At 48.0% G+C, this 18,764-nt stretch overlaps 1 protein-coding gene and 1 long non-coding RNA gene across 4 annotated transcripts in view; one reads left to right on the forward strand and one right to left on the reverse strand.

The window, feature by feature from the left end:
• Window positions 1-17,728, reverse strand: part of LOC135069678 (uncharacterized) — a 100,645-nt gene extending 82,917 nt beyond the window's left edge. The window contains exon 1 of one of the 2 annotated variants that reach the window (XR_010255890.1): window positions 17,631-17,728. This is a non-coding gene — a long non-coding RNA (uncharacterized LOC135069678). The remainder of the gene's footprint in view (window positions 1-17,630) is intronic. The other variant, XR_010255866.1, reaches the window with a different exon arrangement.
• A 60-nt stretch (window positions 17,729-17,788) lies between these two features.
• GOLGA3 (golgin A3) overlaps window positions 17,789-18,764 on the forward strand; it is a 212,659-nt gene continuing 211,683 nt past the window's right edge. Inside the window, exon 1 of one of the 2 annotated variants that reach the window (XM_063964700.1) lies at window positions 17,789-18,038. The gene's annotated coding sequence lies outside the window, so the exon portion shown is untranslated. The remainder of the gene's footprint in view (window positions 18,039-18,764) is intronic. The other variant, XM_063964702.1, reaches the window with a different exon arrangement.

The following is an 18,764-nucleotide window of genomic DNA, read 5'->3' on the forward strand; positions in this document are numbered from 1 at the left end:
TCTGCGGCCCTCTTGAAGATGAGCACTTTGCAGCCACCACAGTAGAGATACCCTGGTCCTTGGAGACAGGGTTATCAGCCGATGCATCTGAAGATGCGATTCCGACCACTTGTCCAAGAGGTCCCACTGAAAGGTTCTTGCATGGAACCTGCCAAATGGAATTTTGCTTCGTAAGAAGCTACCATTTTTCCCAGGACTCGTGTGCAGTGATGCACCGATACCTGTTTTGGTTTCAGGAGGTCTCTGACTAGAGATGACAGCTCCTTGGCTTTCTCCTGCGGGAGAAACACTTTTTTCTGTTCTGTGTCCAGAACCATCCCCAGGAACAGTAGGCGTGTGGTAGGAACCAGCTGTGACTTTGGAATGTATAGAATCCATCCGTGCTGTTGTAGCACTTCCCGAGATAGTGCTACTCCGACCAACAACTGCTCCATGGACCTCGCCTTTATAAGGAGATCGTCCAAGTACGGGATAATTAAAAACTCCCTTTTTTCGAAGGAGTATCATCATTTCTGCCATTACCTTGGTAAAGACCCTCGGTGCCGTGGACAGTCCAAACGGCAGTGTTTGGAATTGGTAATGGCAATCCTGTACCACAAATCTGAGGTACTCCTGGTGAGGATGGTAAATGGGGACATGTAGGTAAGCATCCTTGATGTCCAGGGATACCATGTAATCCCCCTCCTCCAGGCTTGCAATAACCGCCCTGAGCGATTCCATCTTGAACTTGAATTTTTTTATGTATGTGTTCAAGGACTTCAAATTTAAAATGGGTCTCACCGAACCGTCCGGTTTCGGTACCACAAACAGTGTGGAATAGTAACCCCGTCCTTGTTGAAGTAGGGGCACCTTGACTATCACCTGCTGGGAATACAGCTTGTGAATTGCCTCTAGCACAGCCTCCCTGCCTGAGGGAGTTGTCGGCAAGGCAGATTTGAGGAAACGGCGGGGGGGAGACGCCTCGAATTCCAGCCTGTACCCCTGAGATACTACTTGAAGGATCCAGGGATCCACCTGTGAGCGAGCCCACTGATCGCTGAAATTTTTGAGGCGGCCCCCCATCGTACCTGGCTACGCCTGTGGAGCCCCCGCGTCATGCGGTGGACTCAGAGGAAGCGGGGGAAGAATTTTGATTCTGGGAACTGGCTGATTGGTGCAGCTTTTTCCCTCTTCCCTCGTCTCTGTGCAGAAAGGAAGCGCCTTTGACCTGCTTGCTTTTCTGAAGCCAAAAGGACTGTACCTGATAATACAGTGCTTTCTTAGGCTGTGAGGAAACCTGAGGTAAAAATTTTTCTTCCCAGCTGTTGCTGTGGATACGAGGTCCCAGAGACCATCCCCAAACAATTCCTCACCCTTATAAGGCTCTATGTGCCTTTTAAAGTCAGCATCACCTGTCCAGTGTCGGGTGTCACGAACCGGTCTCTCACCTTTGCGGGTTCTGGGGTTCATCCGTTGCCAGTGCGGTTGCTCGCGGTGCTGTGCGCCCGTGTGGGGACACGGCGTGATCAATGGCACAGGTAATGCAGAGTCTGGGAACTGTGAGTGCGGGGACCAAATGGCCTAAGGCACTGCGGTGTGTCTGCTGTATAGGAGGTGGCCATGTTGGAGACCAAATAGCTAATACTGAGCACTTGTGAAAACACCTGTGGGCAGGTGTAAGCCAATCCCGTGCTTGTGCTGCCTTTAAGTAGGCTGGGATTATGTCACTCTGGGCCAGTGCTTTGTTGTATCAAAGCTGTGCTCTAGCTCTGAACTCTCTCCGTGCGTTCCTGTGTGATTCCCGTGGTCCAGATATCGCCTCCGTTCCCAGAGGTCCGTTTTGCAGCCTTCACTGCCAAAGATCTACCGGCTCTCCATTGTGCTATCAGTCAATTGCACACCTATTGGAAATACTTGGATTCCCAGTGTCCTGCATGAGGTTACCTTGTCTGTCTGCCTATCATACAAAGTCTGGAGGATTCCAATTCCCTCAGCTGTTCGTTTGTTCAACTCTGCATTTAACCCATTCATCACCTTGCCATCTACTACAGTTTCACAGTGATCTCCGGAACCCGCAAGTAACCCAATTCAGTACTTTTTCTATGTTGTCATTACAAGGATAATTCTTCACAGTCTCTCAGTTAACTCTTAAAACTCCATTGCAAATTCTTACAGTTAATTCTCCATGTCTGCATTAACCAGTTAAACACAATCTACAGTTCAGCATCAAAGCCTGTTTATATTTGGACAATTCAACATTTATTCTTCAGCTTGTTTTTGCATATGTTTCCATGAACATTTCTTTTATTTATTTCTGAGTTTTCTCTTGCATATTATTTCTGTCATTCCTGCAATACTTCAGTATAATGATGATTAACAACTAGTCATTTAACTCCTTACTGAATTGTTACTTTAATAAATATATGAAACGGAACTTCCTTCGTCCTCCCTGTTTTCTTCATACCCCAGCACCTACACCTGTGGTTGGTTCCAGGTTAACGGATTCACAAAAACACCCGGACCTGACAGTAAGCACTGGCCACATGGATCCGTCAAGTGACCAATTCGCAGGAGGCGGTGCTACGTCAAATATCCTTTCCCGTCTGGAAAACCAGGAGTCTATACAGACACAAATAGTGCAGTTTATGCAAACTATGGCAGACCGTTTAGAGACTCTTCATACAGCAATTAAAACGTCTCAAGTCCAGATTCCAACTCCGGTTGTCCCAGTTACCACTACAGCTTCTCCTGTGATGCTGCCTACGTCCCGCTTGCAGTTACCCTCTCCGAGTAAGTTTGACGGAACTCCAAAACTTTGCAGGGGATTCCTGAATCAATGCGAGATCCAGTTCGAACTGATGTCCGCCAGTTTCCCATCAGCTCGTTCTAAAGTCGCATATATTATTGCCCTCCTCTCCGGTCAGGCTCTGGAGTGGGCATCACCATTATGGGAGAGAGGTGATCCTATCCTCTCTAATTACAAAGAGTTTGTATCTTCTTTCCGGAGAATCTTTGACGAACCCGGCAGGACCACCTCAGCATCTTTGGAGATTCTCCGTCTACGTCAAGGTTTACGTCCTGTCAATCAATATATTGTTCAGTTTCGCACGTTGTCTTCAGAGTTAAACTGGAATGAGGAGGCCCTGATCGCCGCGTTTTGGAATGGACTTTCTGAGAGAATCAAGGACGATTTAACTATCCGGGATGTGCCAACTAAACTGGATGAATTGATTTCTCTCTGTAACAAACTTGACCTACGCTACAGGGAGCGATGTTTAGAGAAATCCAGGGCAGAGCGATCCAGTCCACGTTATCATCCTAGGCCTCGACAAGATTCTTCATCACAGTCTCCGGTAACGACAGACGAACCTATGCAGATTGGGCGCTCTCGCCTCACAGAAGAGGAACGACTTCGTCGTCGACAGGGTAACCTCTGCATGTACTGTGGGTCCTCTGAACACTTAGTTAAATTCTGCAAACTCCGACCGGGAAACTCTCGCTCCTAGCTTATTCAAGAGAGGTTAAGCTAGGAGTTACTCTAGAATCACGTTCTGGGAAAGAGCCGACCTTGTCTATTCAATTAGAAGTTCCAAGTTCTACAGTGAAAGTTTCAGCTCTCCTAGATTCTGGGGCAGCCGAGAACTTCATCTCCTCAGCCTTTGTCATGCGGTCTAAAGTTCAAACCATGCCTCTGGAAGCAGCAGTTGCCGTTACAGCAGTGGATGGAAGTCGAATTCCAGATGGTATAATTACTCATCGAACCGTATGTCTCAAGATGAAAGTTGGTGTGCTCCATTCCGAATACCTCTCCTTCTACGTGATTCCCAAAGCCTCTCAAGATGTGATACTTGGTTTACCTTGGCTGCAGAAACATAACCCTCAACTTAATTGGCAAACCATGGAAGTCCTTTCATGGGGTAAATCTTGTACCAAGGACTGTTTAGCCTCAATTGTACCTCTCCGGTCAATCAGCCTTCCCGACCTACCTCCGGTGTATCAATCCTTTGCGGATGTTTTCAGTAAACAAGCAGCAGACTCTCTACCTCCTCATCGCGAATGGGACTGCCCAATTGTCCTGGTTCCGGGTAAAACACCTCCTAGGGGACGAATTTATCCGCTATCCATCCCAGAGACGCAAGCTATGTCTGATTATATACAAGAAAATCTAACCAAAGGATTTATCAGACCATCTTCTTCACCTGCAGGAGCCGGATTCTTTTTCGTTAAGAAGAAGGACGGTGGGTTACGACCATGCATAGATTACCGTGGACTCAATGAGATCACTGTGAAAAACAAGTATCCATTACCCTTAATTCCAGAATTATTTGACCGGGTAAAAGGAGCTACTGTGTTTACTAAACTGGATCTCCGAGGGGCCTACAATTTAATCCGCATCCGAGAAGGGGACGAGTGGAAGACTGCTTTTAATACCCGGGATGGGCATTACGAATACCTTGTAATGCCTTTCGGTCTTTGTAATGCACCTGCAGTTTTTCAAAGCTATGTGAATGAACTTTTTCGTGATCTTCTCTACAAGTGTCTAGTAGTGTACCTGGATGATATCCTAATATTCTCTAGGGATATAAAGTCTCACCGTCACCAAGTTAAAGAGGTACTGACACGTCTGAGAAAAAATCAACTTTATTGTAAGTTAGAGAAGTGCACTTTTGAAGTATCTTCCATACCGTTCCTTGGTTACATCATTTCTGGATCAGAGCTATGTATGGATCCCGGTAAGGTACAAGCTATCCGAGATTGGTCCACTCCTACAACTCTCAAGGGGATTCAGCGATTTCTCGGCTTTGCTAATTTCTATAGGAGATTCATTAAGAATTATTCCACGTTAGCTGCTCCCATCACAGCCCTAACTCGTAAGGGAGCAAATCCTACGAACTGGTCTTCAGAAGCAATCAAAGCCTTCTCTGATTTAAAGCAAGCCTTTGTGTCAGCCCCCATTCTTCGACAGCCTGATCTGAATCGTCCCTTTCTACTAGAGGTGGATGCATCTACAGAAGCAGTAGGAGCTGTGTTGTCACAAGTCTTTGAAGATAAAAAGGTCCATCCCTGCGGATATTTCTCCCGTAAGTTCCTCCCGGCAGAACGTAATTATGCAATCGGTGAGCAAGAGTTACTTGCCATCAAGTTGGCATTTGAGGAGTGGAGATACCTTCTAGAAGGAGCTCAACATCGCATTACAGTTTATACTGATCATAAGAATCTTCTGTATCTGCAGTCAGCTCAGTGTTTAAATCCACGACAAGCTCGATGGGCGCTTTTCTTCTCACGATTTGATTTCAAACTCACCTATCGTCCAGGGTCTCAGAACAAAAAGGCAGATGCCCTTTCCCGGTCCTTTGCTTCTTCTGAATTAAATGATGCTACCACGAATCAAGCCATTGTGAATCCTAGGTCCTTTTTAATGACTCGAACCTCTCCAGTTCCTCCGCCTGGCAAGACCTTTGTCGCCACAAGTCTTCGAAAACGGCTGCTTACCTGGGCTCACTCCTCTTCCTTCATGGGTCATCCTGGGGTTCTAAAGACTCTCAAGTTTATTCAACAGTCTTATTGGTGGCCACGTCTCAAAGCCGATGTCCAAGAGTTTATAGCAGCATGTCCTAAATGTGCCCAACATAAGAGTCCAAGAAGTTCTCCACCAGGTTTGTTACATCCACTATCCATACCCAAACAACCATGGACTCATATCTCAATGGATTTCGTGACCGATCTACCTCCATCAAAAGGGCGAAATACCATTTGGGTGATAGTGGATCGATTTTCGAAAATGGCACATTTCATTCCATTAACTGGGTTACCATCAGCCCCTTTACTAGCCAGATTGTTCATCTCTGAAATCTTCAAGTTGCATGGCCTTCCTCGAGAAATTGTTTCTGATCGGGGAACACAGTTTGTGGCCAAGTTTTGGAGGTCGCTTTGTTCATCTTTAAATGTCAAGTTGAACTTTTCTTCTGCATATCATCCTCAGACAGATGGACAAACTGAGAGAGTCAACCAAGACCTTGAAACATTTCTCCGGCTATATATATCGTCCTCTCAGGATGACTGGGTTGACTACCTTCCATTGGCAGAATTTGCTCATAATAATCTCTTCCATTCATCTTCAGAATCTACGCCCTTTTATATTAACTTCGGCTTTCATCCTCGTGTGCCAGAGTTTCATCCATTGCCAGCCCTAGAGGTCCCAGCAGCAGATCAAGAGCTTCAACGTCTATCTAGCATCTGGAGTTGTGTACGTAAGTCCTTGGTCAAAACTTCCGCTCGTTATAAATCTTTTGCAGATAGAAAACGTAAAGCTGTACCGAATTACAAAGTGGGAGACCAAGTTTGGATTTCTACGCGCAATCTCAAGTTCAAAGTTCCTTCTAAGAAATTTGCTCCCAGGTTTATTGGTCCATTTCCCATTGTAAAGGTACTCAACCCTGTGTCATACAAAGTCAAGCTGCCACCGTCTTTGAGAATTCCTAACGCCTTTCATACATCTTTACTGAAGCCTTTGATTCTCAATAAGTTCCGTACTACCCAGTCCAAATCTCCTAAAGTTCACTCTTTGCAGAACGAGGAATTTGAAGTTAAAGAGATTGTGGACTCACGTTCCCGATATGGACGTTTACAGTTTCTGGTCGACTGGAAGGGTTACGGCCCGGAGGAGAGATCCTGGGTTTTCTCTGAAGATGTTCATGCTCCAAGACTGGTACAGAAATACTTCTCCAAAAATCCTGACAAGGTTCAAAGGTGTTCGGAGACCACCCGTAGAAGAGGGGGTACTGTCACGAACCGGTCTCTCACCTTTGCGGGTTCTGGGGTTCATCCGTTGCCAGTGCGGTTGCTCGCGGTGCTGTGCGCCCGTGTGGGGACACGGCGTGATCAATGGCACAGGTAATGCAGAGTCTGGGAACTGTGAGTGCGGGGACCAAATGGCCTAAGGCACTGCGGTGTGTCTGCTGTATAGGAGGTGGCCATGTTGGAGACCAAATAGCTAATACTGAGCACTTGTGAAAACACCTGTGGGCAGGTGTAAGCCAATCCCGTGCTTGTGCTGCCTTTAAGTAGGCTGGGATTATGTCACTCTGGGCCAGTGCTTTGTTGTATCAAAGCTGTGCTCTAGCTCTGAACTCTCTCCGTGCGTTCCTGTGTGATTCCCGTGGTCCAGATATCGCCTCCGTTCCCAGAGGTCCGTTTTGCAGCCTTCACTGCCAAAGATCTACCGGCTCTCCATTGTGCTATCAGTCAATTGCACACCTATTGGAAATACTTGGATTCCCAGTGTCCTGCATGAGGTTACCTTGTCTGTCTGCCTATCATACAAAGTCTGGAGGATTCCAATTCCCTCAGCTGTTCGTTTGTTCAACTCTGCATTTAACCCATTCATCACCTTGCCATCTACTACAGTTTCACAGTGATCTCCGGAACCCGCAAGTAACCCAATTCAGTACTTTTTCTATGTTGTCATTACAAGGATAATTCTTCACAGTCTCTCAGTTAACTCTTAAAACTCCATTGCAAATTCTTACAGTTAATTCTCCATGTCTGCATTAACCAGTTAAACACAATCTACAGTTCAGCATCAAAGCCTGTTTATATTTGGACAATTCAACATTTATTCTTCAGCTTGTTTTTGCATATGTTTCCATGAACATTTCTTTTATTTATTTCTGAGTTTTCTCTTGCATATTATTTCTGTCATTCCTGCAATACTTCAGTATAATGATGATTAACAACTAGTCATTTAACTCCTTACTGAATTGTTACTTTAATAAATATATGAAACGGAACTTCCTTCGTCCTCCCTGTTTTCTTCATACCCCAGCACCTACACCTGTGGTTGGTTCCAGGTTAACGGATTCACAAAAACACCCGGACCTGACATCGGGTCTCTAATACCCTCCTGACAGAATGGACATTGCATTAATTCAGGATGCCAGCCGGCAAAATATCCCTCTGTGCATCCCTCATATATAAGACGACGTCTTATGTTCGCAAAATAGTATCCCTGTTTGACAGGGTTACAGACCACGCTGCAGCAGCACTATCTGCAGGTCTCAGTCTAGTACCTGAGTGTGTAAATACAGACTTCAGGATAGCCTCCTGCTTTTTATCAGCAGGTACCTTCAAAGTGGCCGTATCCTAAGACGGCAGTGCCACCTTTTTTGACAAACGTGTGAGCGCCTTATCCACCCTAGGGGATATCTCCCAGCGTAACTTATCCTCTGGCGGGAAAAGGTACGCCATCAGTAACTTTTTAGAAATTACCAGTTTCTTATCGGGGGAACCCACGCTTTTTCACACTTCATTCACTCATTTGATGGGGGAACAAAACACTGCCTGCTTTTTCTTCCCAAACATAAAACCCTTTTTTAGTGGTACTTGGGTTAATGTCAGAAATGTGTAACACATTTTTTATTGCCGGGATCATGTAACGGATGTTCCTAGTGGATTGTGTATATGTCTCAACCTCGTCGACACTGGAGTCAGACTCCGCGTCGACATCTGTGTCTGCCATCTGAGGGAGCGGGCGTTTTTGAGCCCCTGATGGCCTTTGAGACGCCTGGGCAGGCGCGGGCTGAGAAGCCGGCTGTCCCATAGCTGTTACGTCATCCAGCCTTTTATGTAAGGAGCTGACACTGTCGGTTAATACCTTCCACCTATCCATCCACTCTGGTGTCGGCCCACAGGGGGCGACATCCCATTTATCGGCATCTGCTCCGCCTCCACATAAGCCTCCTCATCAAACATGTCGACACAGCCGTACCGACACACCGCACACACACAGGGAATGCTCTGACTGAGGACAGGACCCCACACAGCCCTTTGGGGAGACAGAGAGAGAGTATGCCAGCACACACCAGAGCGCTATATAATGTAGGGATAAACACTATCACTGAGTGAATTTTCCCCAATAGCTGCTTGTATAAACAATATTGCGCCTAAATTTAGTGCCCCCCCTCTCTTTTTAACCCTTTGAGCCTGAAAACTACAGGGGAGAGCCTGGGGAGCTGTCTTCCAGCTACACCGTGAAGAGAAAATGGCGCCAGTGTGCCGAGGGAGATAGCTCCGCCCCTTTTTCGCGGACTTTTCTCCCGCTTTTTTATGGATTCTGGCAGGGGTAATTATCACATATATAGCCTCTGGGGCTATATATTGTGATTATTTTGCCAGCCAAGGTGTTTATATTGCTGCTCAGGGCGCCCCCCCCCAGCGCCATGTACCTTCAGTGACCGGAGTGTGAAGTGTGTATGAGGAGCAATGGCGCACAGCTGCAGTGCTGTGCGCTACCTTGGTGAAGACTGAAGTCTTCTGCCGCCGATTTTCCGGACCATCTTCATGCTTCTGGCTCTGTAAGGGGGACGGCGGCGCGGCTCCGGGAACGAACACCAAGGACGGGTCCTGCGGTCGATCCCTCTGGAGCTAATGGTGTCCAGTAGCCTAAGAAGCCCAAGCTAGCTGCAAGCAGGTAGGTTCGCTTCTTCTCCCCTTAGTCCCTCGTTGCAGTGAGCCTGTTGCCAGCAGGTCTCACTGTAAAATAAAAAACCTAACATATACTTTCTTTCTAGGAGCTCAGGAGAGCCCCTAGTGTGCATCCAGCTCGGCCGGGCACAGAAATCTAACTGAGGTCTGGAGGAGGGGCATAGAGGCAGGAGCCAGTGCACACCAGATAGTACCTAATCTTTCTTTTAGAGTGCCCAGTCTCCTGCGGAGCCCGTCTATTCCCCATGGTCCTTACGGAGTTCCCAGCATCCACTAGGACGTCAGAGAAATAGATTTACCGGTAAGTAAAATCTTATTTTCTCTAACGTCCTAGTGGATGCTGGGGACTCCGTAAGGACCATGGGGATTATACCAAAGCTCCCAAACGGGCGCGAGAGTGCGGATGACTCTGCAGCACCGAATGAGCAAACATGCGGTCCTCCTCAGCCAGGGTATCAAACTTGTAGAACTTTGCAAAGGTGTTTGAACCTGACCAAGTAGCCGCTCGGCAAAGCTGTAATGCCGAGACCCCTCGGGCAGCCGCCCAAGAAGAGCCCACTTTCCTTGTGGAATGGGCCTTAACTGATTTAGGCAGCAGCAACCCAGCCGCAGAATGAGCCTGCTGAATCGTGTTACAGATCCAGCGAGCAATAGTTTGCTTTGAAGCAGGCGCCCCAAGCTTGTTGGAAGCATACAGGATAAACAAAGATTTTGTTTTGCTGACCTTAGCCGTTCTGGCTACATAAACCTTCAAAGCCCCGACTACATCCAGTGACTCGGAATCCTCCAAGTCAGTAGTAGCCACAGGCACCACAATAGGTTGGTTTATATGAAAGGATGAAACCACTTTCGGCAGAAATTGTGGGCGGGTCCGCAATTCTGCTCTATCCGCATGGAAAACCAGATAAGGGCTTTTATGTGACAAAGCCGCCAATTCTGACACACGCCTAGCCGAAGCCAAGGCTAATAGCATGACCACCTTCCACGTGAGATATTTTACTTCCACCGTTTTGAGTGGTTCAAACCAGTGTGATTTCAGGAAAATCAACACCACGGTAAGATCCCAAGGTGCCACTGGAGGCACAAAAGGGGGCTGAATCTGCAGCACTCCCTTTACAAACGTCTGGACTTCAGGCAGAGAAGCCAGTTCTTTTTGAAAGAAAATGGATAAGGCCGAAATCTGAACCTTAATGGAACCCAATTTAAGGCCCAAAGTCACTCCCGACTGTAGGAAGTGAAGGAAAAGGCCCAGCTGGAATTCCTCCGTAGGGGCATTCCTGGCCTCACACCAAGCCACATATTTTCGCCATATACGGTGATAATGTTGAGCCGTCACATCCTTCCTAGCCTCTATCAGCGTAGGAATGACCTCATCCGGAATGCCTTTTTCTGCTAGGATCCGGTGTTCAACAGCCATGCCGTCAAACGCAGCCGCGGTAAGTCTTGGAACAGACAGGGCCCCTGTTGCACAAGTCCTGTCCTAGAGGCAGAGGCCACGGGTCCTCTGTGAGCATTTCTTGCAGATCTGGATACCAAGTCCTTCTTGGCCAATCCGGAACAAAGAGTATTGTTCTCACTCCTCTTTTCCTTATGATTCTCAGCACCTTGGGTATGAGAGGAAGAGGAGGAAATACATAGACCGACAGGAACACCCACGGTGTCACCAGTGCGTCCACAGCTATCGCCTGAGGGTCTCTTGACCTGGCGCAATATCTCTGCAGCTTTTTGTTGAGGCGGGATGCCATCATGTCCACCTGTGGCAGTTCCCACCGACTTGCAATCTGCATGAAGACTTCTTGATGAAGTCCCCACTCTCCCGGCTGGAGGTCGTGCCTGCTGAGGAAGTCTGCTTCCCAGTTTCCACTCCCGGAATGAACACTGCTGACAGTGCGCTTACGTGATTCTCCGCCCAGCGAAGAATTCTGGTGGCTTCTACCATCGCCACCCTGCTCCTTGTGCCGCCTTGGCGGTTTACATGAGCCACTGCGGTGATATTGTCTGACTGAATCAGAACCGGTTGGTCGCGAAGCAGGGACTCCGCTTGACGTAGGGCGTTGTATATGGCCCTTAGTTCCAGGATGTTGATGTGAAGGCAAGTCTCCTGACTTGACCACAGCCCTTGGAAATTTCTTCCCTATGTGACTGCCCCCCACCCTCGGAGGCTTGCATCCGTGGTCACCAGGACCCAGTCCTGAATGCCGAATCTGCGACCTTCGAGAAGGTGAGCACTCTGCAGCCACCACAGGAGAGACACCCTGGCCCTGGGGGATAGGGTGATTAACCGATGCATCTGAAGATGTGATCCGGACCACTTGTCCAGTAAGTCCCATTGGAAGGTCCTCGCATGGAACCTGCCGAAGGGAATGGCCTCGTATGATGCCACCATCCTTCCCAGGACTCGAGTGCAGTGATGCACTGACACCTGTTTTGGTTTTAATAGATTCCTGACCAGTGTCACGAGCTCCTGAGCTCTCTCTATCGGGAGATAAACCCTTTTCTGGTCTGTGTCTAGGATCATGCCTAGGAGAGGCAGATGAGCTGTAGGAACCAACTGCGACTTTGGAATATATAGAATCCAGCCGTGTTGCCGTTACACTTCCAGAGAAAGTGATACGCTGTTCAGCCACTGCTCTCTTGATCTCGCTTTTATGAGGAGATCATCCAAGTACGTGATAATAGTGACACCTTGCTTCCGCAGGAGCACCATCATTTCCGCCATTACCTTGGTGAATATTCTCGGGGCCGTGGAGAGACCAAACGGCAACGTCTGAAATTGGTAATGACAATCCCGTACCGCAATTCTGAGGTACGCCTGATGAGGTGGATAAATGGGGACATGAAGGTATGCATCCTTTATGTCCAGAGTCACCATAAAATCTCCCCCTTTCAGGCTTGCAATGACCGCTCTTAGCGATTCCATCTTGAACTTGAACCTTTTCAGGTATATGTTCAGGGATTTTAAATTCAATATGGGTCTGACCGAACCGTCTGGTTTCGGGACTACAACATGGTCGAATAATAACCCCCTCCTTGTTGAAGGAGGGGAACCTTGACCACCACCTGTTGAAGATACAATTTGTGAATTGCAGTTAACACTGTTTCCCTCTCGTGTGGGGAAGCCGGCAGGGCCGTCGGTGAGGGGGCATCTTCTCAAAGTCCAGCTTGTATCCCTGAGACACAATATCTATTGCCCAGGGATCTAACAGGGAGTGAACCCACTTGTGGCTGAACTTACGAAGGCGTGCCCCCACCGGGCCTAGCTCCGCCTGTGGAGCCCCAGCGACATGCGGTGGATTTTTGTAGAGGCCGGGGAGGACTTCTGTTCCTGGGAACTAGCTGTGTTGTGCAGCTTATTTCCTCTGCCCCCGCCTCTGGCAAGAAAGGACGCACCTCGGACTTTCTTGTTTCTTTGTTCGAAAGGCTGCATTTGATAATGTCGTGCTTTCCTAGGCTGTGCAGGAATATAAGGCAAAATATCAGAATTACCAGCTATAGCTGTGGAGACCAGGTCCGAGAACCCTTCTCCACACAATCCTCAGCCTTCCATATGCCTCTTAAGTCGGCATAATCTGTCCATTGCATATTCTACAGGACACGTCAAGCAGAAATCGACATAGCTTTGACTCTAGGACCCAGTATACTCATGTCTCTTTGGGCATGTTTTATATATATATATCTCTTCAGACAGCATCTTTAATATCTCTCTCTCTCTCTCTCTCTCTATATATATACATACTAGGGTCTCAATCTCTGCTGATAAGGTACCTGTCCACGCTGCCACAGCGCTATAAACCCATGTAGTGTAGTGTACCAGAATGTGCACGCTATCTGCAGGATCCCTGAGAATAGCTGTTACGTCAGGGCTACCTTTTGGGGAAACGTGACACCCTAGGGGGAGATTCCCATCATATCCTGGCCCTAGTGGGGAAAGGATACTGCCTGAGAATTCTTTGTGGGAAACTGCAGTCTCTTGTCTTTGTGGGAAACTGCAGTCTCTTGTGCAGATTCCCGCTCTTTTTCATCATGAGAGGAGGGAAATTTACCTCAGCTTTCTTCTCCTTAAACATGTGTACCCTTGTGTCAGGGACAGATGAGTCATCAGTGATATGGAAATCATCTTTTATTACAATAATCATATATTGAATACTTTTCTGCCATTTTGGCTGTAACTTTGCATTATCGTAGTCGACACTGGAGTCAAACTCTGTGTCGATATCAGTGTCTATTATTTTGGATAGTGAGCATTGAGAGACTCTGAAGGTCTCTGCGACATAGGGACAGACATGGGTAGATTCCCTGTCTGTTCTCTAATCTTTTGTGCAATAAATTCACCTTAGCACTTAATTACACATATCCAAACAGGTGTCGGCGTTGTCGACGGAGACACCCTCTCACACACATATTTGCTCTATCTCCTCCTTAGGGGAGCCTTTTACCTCAGACATGTCGACACACACGTACCGACACACCACACACTCAGGGAATGCTCATCTGAAGACAATTCCCCCATTAGGCCCTTTGGAGAGACAGAGAGAGAGTATGCCAGCACACACCCCAGCGCTATTAACCCAGAAATAACACAGTAACTTAATGTTAACCCAGTAGCTGCTGTTTATATTGATTTTTGCGCCTAATTATGTGCCCCCCCTCTCTTTTTACCCTCTTCTACCGTGTAACTGCAGGGGAGAAACTGGGGAGCTTCCTCTCAGCGGTGCTGTGGAGAAAAAACATGGCGCTGGTGAGTGCTGAGGTAGAAGCCCCGCCCCCTCGACGGCGGGCTTCTGTCCCGCTTTCATGTACAATTTTGGCGGGGGCTCATACATATATACAGTGCCCAACTGTATATTATGCAAACTTTTGCCAAAGAGGTCTCTAATTGCTGCCCAGGGCGCCCCCCCTGCGCCCTGCACCCTACAGTGCCCGGAGTATGTGGGTTTAATGTGGGAGCAATGGCGCACAGCTGCAGTGCTGTGCGCTACCTCAGTGAAGACTGGAGTCTTCTGCCGCCGATTTCGAAGTCTTCTTGCTTCTTTCACCGGCTTCTGTCTACCGACTCTGCGAGGGGGACGGCGGCGCGGCTCCGGGATCGGACGACAAAGGGTGAGATCCTGTGTACGATCCCTCTGGAGCTAATGGTGTCCAGTAGCCTAAGAAGCAGGACCTATCTTCAGTGAGTAGGGCTGCTTCTCTCCCCTCAGTCCCACGCTGCAGAGTCTGTTGCCAGCAGATCTCTCTGAAAATAAAAAAACCTAACAAAATACTTTCTTATAGCAAGCTCAGGAGAGCTCACTAAGTAGCATCCAGCTCGTCCGGGCCCAGATTCAAACTGAGGTCTAGAGGAGGGACATAGAGGGAGGAGCAAGAGCACACCAGTATCCAAATTCTTTCTTAAAGTGCCCTGTCTCCTGCGGAGCCCGTCTATTCCCCATGGTCCTTACGGAGTCCCCAGCATCCACTAGGACGTTAGAGAAAAGCATTGGTGATCCAGTCGATGGTGCGGGATGTTCTAAGACAAAACCCGGACATCGGTGCATCTATGCATTCGCCTTCTGAGAAAGATGGTAGCCGTTTACGAGGTGCTGCAATATGGAAGGTTTCACGCAAAGCTCTTCCAGCTGGATCTGTTGGACAAATGGTCCGGATCGCATCTTCACATGCACCAGAGGGTCCGTCTGTCGCCAAAAGCCAGGTTTTCTCTTCTGTGGTGGCTTCAGACTTCTTACCTGACCGAGGGCCGAAGTTTCAGGATTCAAAATTGGATTCTGCTAACCACAGACGCAAGCCTCAGAGGTTGGGGAGCAGTCACCCAGGGGGAACAGTTCCAAGGAAAATGGTCAAGTCAGGAAGCCATTCTTCCAATCAACATTCTGTAACTAAGGACCATATACAACGCCCTTCTACAGGCATCATATCTTCTTCAAGATAAAGCCATTCAGGTTCAGTCGGACAATGTGATGGCAGTAACATACATAAACTGACAAGGTGGAACGAAGAGCAAGGCAGCAATGCCAGAGGTAACAAGGATTCTCCTCTGTGCAGAAAGACACGCTGTGGCATTGTCTGCGATCTTCATTCCGGGAGTAGACAACTGGGAAGCAGACTTCCTCAGCAGACATGACCTCCGCCCAGGAGAGCGGGGCCTTTACCCGGAGGTGTTCGGGCACTTGACACGTCGGTGGGGAATGCCACAAATCGACATGATGGCCTCTCATCTCAACCAGAAGCTTAAACGGTATTGTTCCAGGTCGAGGGACCCGCAAGCAGCGGCGGGGGACGCTCTGGTGACTCCATGGGTCTACCAGATAGTGTACGTTTCCACCACTCCCATTGATCCCAAAGATTCTCAAAATAATAAAAAGGGAAAAGGTTCAAGCAATTCTCATTGCTCTGAACTGTCCAAGAAGGGCCTGGTATGCGGATTTACTGGAGATGCTCCTAGAGGACCCGTGGCCTCTACCTCTTTGCGAGGACCTTCTCCAACAGGGACCGTTCATCTATCCAGACTTACCATTGCTATGTTTGACGGCATGGAGGTTGAGCGTCAAATTCTAGTCCGGAAAGGGATCCCGGATAGGGTTATTCCAACCCTGATCCAAGCCAGAAAGGGGGTAACGTCTAAACATTACCACCATATTTGGAAAAAATACGTCTCTTGGTGTGAGTACAGGAAATTTCCTGCGGTGGAATTTCAACTGGGACATTTTCTCCTTTTTCTGCAGTCAGGTGTGGATGTGGGCCTACGTTTGGGCTCCATAAAAGTCCAGATTTCGGCCTTATCCATTTTCTTCCAGAAACAATTGGCTTCTCTCCCTGAGGTTCAGACATTTTTGAAGGAGGTTCTGCACATCCAACCGCCTGTCTGGAACTTTGGGGCTGCCAGGGAGTTGTAGACAGGTCCCTAAGATGACACTGCTGTGCACCTTTTGGTGGGTGGTGTGTAGTTTCTGCAGAGAGAACTGATATTCACAATGGCCTGTGGCCACACATGTTCTCCACACACACCTGGCCACACCCTTAAACAGAGTACCCACTGCGCAATATATTGTTCTGCTGTTTATAAGCCGAGCACTGTCGGAGTTGCATCACTGTTGTAACATCTGACCTGGATCCCAAGTGCACTACTGCGCTGTGCAGCATCTCCACACATCTTCTGTCTGTCTTATGGTGTGTACGGTGAGATATTTTCTTATGATTTTGACTATATAGTCAAAATCGTAAGAAAAGTTAGTTCAGATCACAAGGTGAAAGTCACCTTGCGATCCCGATTCGATGTGATGCGCGGTCGGCATCGCAAGAATAGATAGACTGTGCAGGCAAGTCAATTTTGACTCTCTCTATAGAAGAGATAGTCAAAATTGACACTTAGCCAAAATCACACAGTCAGTATCGCAAGCACATAATGAGTGTGCTTGCGATACTGACTACGTGCCGACCTAGCCCGTCGCATAGTGAGAATCGGGCATAGCCCGAATCTCACCGTGTGTATGAGCCATTAGGAAGAGGATGTGCCCCTGAGCGTCTTTTTATAATGATGACTGTGCCATACAGTGGAAGCACCACAAACTCCAGTGTCAAAACCACATACAGGTGGGTGCTGCTCCACCTACATTTACACCTGCATTGACCCTGAAGCTACTGGCTGGATCTGTCCGCATGTGCATTAACTCTGTATTACCATGCATCCACTAATCTGCAAGTAAATAAACCAATGATCCTGGTTAAATTATCTGCCTTGTAGATTAACCATCAAACACTGCTGACGCCTATCAACACCATAGCTTCTGCCATTAATAGTAAGTCTACTGCCTATGTAACAGAACTGTGCTAGAAACTGAAGTTAGATGTAAATAAAGATATATGTAGTTTACTGATGCATTAATTTCACCAGTAGAACAGGACCCCAGCTGCACGTATACACTCGCATGTATAGGATCACTTATTCACTGTTCAGGTACAAGAGCCTGAGGTGAGACTGGCTACAACCGTGTGGCGCTCCCAAGGCTCTGGAGATGTAACATGTACAGTAATGCATAAGTATGTACTCCTGGCACCGGCCATTACTCAGACAGTAGGGTTCTACAGCCATATTAACTCGGTCACTTCAAAAGTGTTTCTGAAAGAATAACCCTAGGGAGTAGAGCTATTGCACAGCAGGAGCACGCACTCACTGTTTATGCTGCTATTCCTCCTGTATGCTCACTGCTGAGCAGGTAACAACCCCCCCAGCCAGGTGTCACCGGAAGATGCTGGTGTTACACGTTCTCTCTTCCTGCCGGAAATATAACGCTGCTGCACCTACATCTGTAGCGCCGGTGCTGCAAGTGAGTGCTGAGCTCTAGTCGCGGATAGCTACACAGGGAGCGCAGAGGTCAGACCCTGGGGCTGCAGTAAGGGCTATCACGGCACAGCAGAGTGTTGGTTCCGGGATGACGTTTCCTAGGGGGAAAGGAAAGGACTGTGCACCAGGCCGGTGACTGAGAGCCACGTCTGATGGGGAGAGGCCAGTAGGGAGACCAGCAAGAGCCAGGACCGCAGTGACAGTAGACTGTAATACGGCCTAGGACTGCATATTCTCGGTGAGTCACCAAAGCTGATCCTGTATTACCCCTTCCCTGGCATTGCCAGTCCTCTCAGCTGGGCACCCATCCACTGGCACTGGCACACCTCCATGTTCCTGGCATGGTGTGACATGGGAGAGATGCTGTGACGCCTCCTGACAGTGGTGTATATGCAGAATTCGGCATATCCCTCTTGTGCCACATCCCATACCAGTGGCACCACTCCAAGCTGCCCCACACCCGGACTTACCCCCTGTGCCATTTCCCCTGCTTTATCTCAGTGTCTTCTCTGCACCTCCAGCATCAGGGCAATCCTTTCGATTAGACTGTCACCAGTATCTTAATCACTACCCTGTAGCATTACATTTCCTTACACGGAATATCTCCTGCGCTGCTCTTTCATGTTTGTTACTGTGCATTAATCAACATGCATTGATCCTATGACTAGTCTGACCCATCTGGCCTTTGTTTACACTTTGTGTTTTGCGCTGGACCCCAATTGTGTATAGAAATGTATAACCTGTTACTTCACAGTGTATAGCATACCAAATTGTTTATGGTAAAAAGAAACCTAAAAAAAAAATCTTGAACCTCAGAGGCACATGTATTTTTATTTTAGATGGTTATTGTCTTTATATAATACTTGCTAAAATAGTGTGGTCATTTTGGCATGCTTGCTTTGACATTTCTGGGAAAATCTAAACATGCACCAGTGTGAGTCTGTTACCCAGTTGTCAAGAATGG

The sequence above is a fragment of the Pseudophryne corroboree genome, chromosome 1 (genome assembly GCF_028390025.1).
Source record: "Pseudophryne corroboree isolate aPseCor3 chromosome 1, aPseCor3.hap2, whole genome shotgun sequence".
In the NCBI taxonomy this organism is placed as follows: Eukaryota; Metazoa; Chordata; class Amphibia; order Anura; family Myobatrachidae; genus Pseudophryne; species Pseudophryne corroboree.